This window comes from Sitophilus oryzae, unplaced genomic scaffold (genome assembly GCF_002938485.1).
Source record: "Sitophilus oryzae breed Bouriz unplaced genomic scaffold, Soryzae_2.0 scaffold_1853_pilon_pilon, whole genome shotgun sequence".
Lineage (NCBI taxonomy): Eukaryota > Metazoa > Arthropoda > Insecta > Coleoptera > Curculionidae > Sitophilus > Sitophilus oryzae.
Window position 1 is genome coordinate 147,362 of NW_022146561.1, and position 3,674 is coordinate 151,035.

At 31.1% G+C, this 3,674-nt stretch overlaps 1 long non-coding RNA gene across 1 annotated transcript; it reads right to left on the bottom strand.

Moving 5' to 3' along the window:
• Positions 1-327: 327 nt before the first annotated feature.
• Positions 328-1,992, bottom strand: LOC115883261. Its single transcript, XR_004050358.1, has 3 exons — positions 1,564-1,992; positions 1,114-1,278; positions 328-816 (listed from the first exon to the last, which is right to left on the bottom strand). It is a non-coding gene; the product is annotated as an uncharacterized LOC115883261 (long non-coding RNA).
• Between the last annotated feature and the right edge of the window lie 1,682 nt (positions 1,993-3,674).

A 3,674-nucleotide genomic window follows, 5' to 3' on the forward strand; every position in this document is an offset into this window, starting at 1 on the left:
AATTTGTGATACTAACATAAAATTTTTTCCATATTTTCGCCAACTAGATTATTAGAGTATAATAGATTTTATGCGCCTCCATAGCTTGACGTGACAAAAAACATTTTTTAGAAGCCAGCTTTGGAATAAGAATTTTTCCTGAAAAAGTATGCACGGTGGCGTTTTTTAAGATACAAAAAATGTAGTAAATACTAGACGAACATTTTTTACGAAAAGAAAATCGGCCGTGGAGTTGGAAAATATTTATACTAAAATTTATGTAGAGGTGGGGGTAGTTTCCACCCTTCCCGTACTTTTTTTTTATTTTTGTGAAAGTCAAATGTTAGAGCAAACATAGACACCCAAAATATTATTCAAATCGGATCAAGGGTTCTTCTAATATACTTACTAAGTATTAAATTATCCTTAAAAAATTTGTTTGTTTCTTTAAAGTTTGATGCCTCTAGCGGACAAACGAAGCACTTTTGTATAGAGATAATGTAAGCCATGCGAAGCACTGTTTTTCGCACGCGATGGATAATTAAAGTTGTTTTAACCTGACCTTTTTAATTTTAGTATTATGCGTAGAGAAATATTATCTATGTGACGATTTGATAAAAACATTGGATTCATAACGTTAATATAAAAATGCCTTTTATCTGCATGTTTCCTCAATTTCCACCCAGGTGTTGTCTCGTCTCAATTCATTATAATAATTTGGATTCTCAACATAACTCTTTGTAGCTCTGTATAATCATAATGAATGTTTCATCATCCGTGATCTCAGTAATTAAACTGAATTCACAGGTTGTACCATTCCTTTGCTATGCTTGAGATCTGAAACAAATAAATATGTATAATTATGTGACACATCAAAAAAACCTCGAGTATGGTTTATAGGAGGAAAAAATTAAAAGTTGATGCCGTTGAAGGGCTCTAAAATCTCAACAGAAATTGGCTATGAACTTTTTATCTTAGTCTTTAAGTTAACACAAGAATTATTTTTCATAAGAAATAATTATGGTGTTTATATGCCTTTTAAAAAAAATAAGCAGGATTCAAAAACAATTGCTAACAAAGCAAATTTACATTTTTGAGTAGTATGCTCCACTTATTATATTTTTTAATTCTTACCTAATTTGGTTGTAAACAACTGCCTGGGTTAAATTCTTAAAAGAGGTCTTACAAGAGACAGATATTATACCTCACTCACAAAAACTGCATCATCTGCACTTTGGAAGATTCCTGATTTGGGTTATCTGATCCTTTCTCTAAAATGATAGATACAATTTAAAAAATCTAAAACGATAATTTTAATAAATCAAATTCAGTTTGGATTCGTAATACATATTTAACATTTTTAATAAACTTTGGAATATCTAATAATTGAATCACTCTCTGCCAAATTAAAGTAGCCAGTGCCATAACTTGTTTATTTACAGCTCAATTAAAATATTTTTTGTTATAAAGTTGATAAGATATTTTTTTTAAAATAATGTTCATCTTCATTACTGAATAATTTACGACATTAATTTGGCCTACAGTGTAGGTACGTTCTTTATTTAACTAAATGCATATACTTACCCATATGAACTGGTGTATATAAAAACTTTAGAATTAACTTCTAAACCTCTTTTTATTCCAGGTACGATCTTGATTACAAAAATGTAAATCACAAACTCTATAAATCTTTTAAATATCTTGCTGTGTTGTATTTTCCATTTTAAGGTTTCGCACTTGATATCAGTTTTGAAATAATGTAGGACCGTTCTTCGAGAATGTATGTCTTTTGGAAAACAAATCCGACATCGGAACAACATAATTATGAAAGGGTTTACGGCCTGATTCCATCATTGTTTTTAATAAAAAGTTTAAATAATCACTAAAATTCCAGTAAAACTTTTTTCGATTTTTGACGGTACATATTATTTGATTAGAACTGACTTGATTTGATTTGAACTGCCTAAATATTTTCGCCTTAAGCGCGACCGGTGGTTCGTCACAGAACTAATAAATTTGTATATAACTGGTTGCGGTAAAATTGTCCTTTCAAAGATCTCAATTTCAGTTTCCCATATATTTTAGTTTGTACATGAGTGGAATGAGGTGTATGTAATTACGTAGTAGTTCAATGTCCACGGAATATAATGGGACACCCTGTACAAGGAACATTAGAACAGATCAAACGAAGAGCCAAACAGTATAATATTAATAATTTCTTGTTGTTCTAGGGACCCCAAAATAGTTAAATTTGTGTTTTTGTAAAGTCTGTCTGAAAACATCGAATTGTTGGACCATCCTTCATACAGTCCAAACCAAACCAAACCTAAGTCCTGATGACTGTTTTACTTTTCCAAAAATTAAGAATGAACTGCGTTTTCAATAGATCCAGTCCCCAGAAGATGCAGTCAGCGCCTTCAAAAACACCACTTTCAAGGTTTGGTTTGGTGGCCACAAGCAAGTGGAGTGCCACAAGCGAGTTGGAGTGCTTTCAGAATTGGTTTCAACGCAAGGGATACAAAAATGCATTTATTGTCTTGGAGAAGCCTTCTAAAACAATATTGTTTAAAAGTCTTCTATTTTTTCCTACCTCTATATGCAAAATACAGGGTGGTCCGAACTGTAGGCAGCATATTCTGCAGATAAATATAAGTAAGAGAGTTCGTATAAACGAATATCCTAAAATGCTTAGTTTCTGAGATACCTACAGGGTGAAGAAGTTTCATTTTTATTTCGATTTTTCCCAAATAATTTCTGAAACAACGTCAATATAGGGATAAAAATTGGTGTCTGGAAGTATTTTGACATGAGAAATTTGATTTTGATGTCAGTATGACTCGTAGAGTAGTAGTAGAGAGCGCTACTAACTCGTACTTGTAGGGGGCGCCACCTACATATTTTTAACTGGTTTGAAGAGTAATAATTTTTCGTCTGTACCTGTATAAAACTACTGAGTAAAAGAATGTACATTTACGACGTTTTTTACGTAAAAAAGGTCTTTTGGTAAAAATCGCTACGAGTAATGGTTCTCGAAATATTTGGAATAGGAATTATGTATACATGTCCGTATTGATATAAATTAAACATGTTGAATAAATAGTTACTAGACTGAAATAAAAAATTTGCAATGTTTTGTGCCAAAAGTTCACAGAAACTGTTTTATCATCATTTTTTCGAAGACAAATTTATAATTAATTTAAAAATATAAAAAGTTCACAAATTTATCGTTTCAGTCAAATAACTATCAACTCAAAATGTTTTTTTTGTCAATAATGACATGTATTGACTATTTCCATTTTAAATATCTTGAGAATGGTTGCTCGTAGCGATTTTTTCCAAGAGACATTTTTCACGTAAAAAATCACATGAATGTAAATTTTTTTACTCACTAAATTTTACTTTTTTCAACGCAATATTCCCAATAATTTAAAAAGACTCAAAGTCTCGGTTTAAAAAGGCTCTTTTTTATAGTTCCTTTTAATTTAAACCTGGTCTCTTTGAGAAGAATGGACGCCTTCTTTAAACCCAAAAAAATTGCCGATCTTAGCGATTTCAAAATTATTTTTTATGCTTATCGCACCCTGACATTCTAATTCGATAAATTTATCTTATCTCTGGTATTACAGGGGTTAAATCTATAGATTATACGGTGAAAACGAATTAAGGATTTTGACGAGGTGAAATCGAGAACCCCC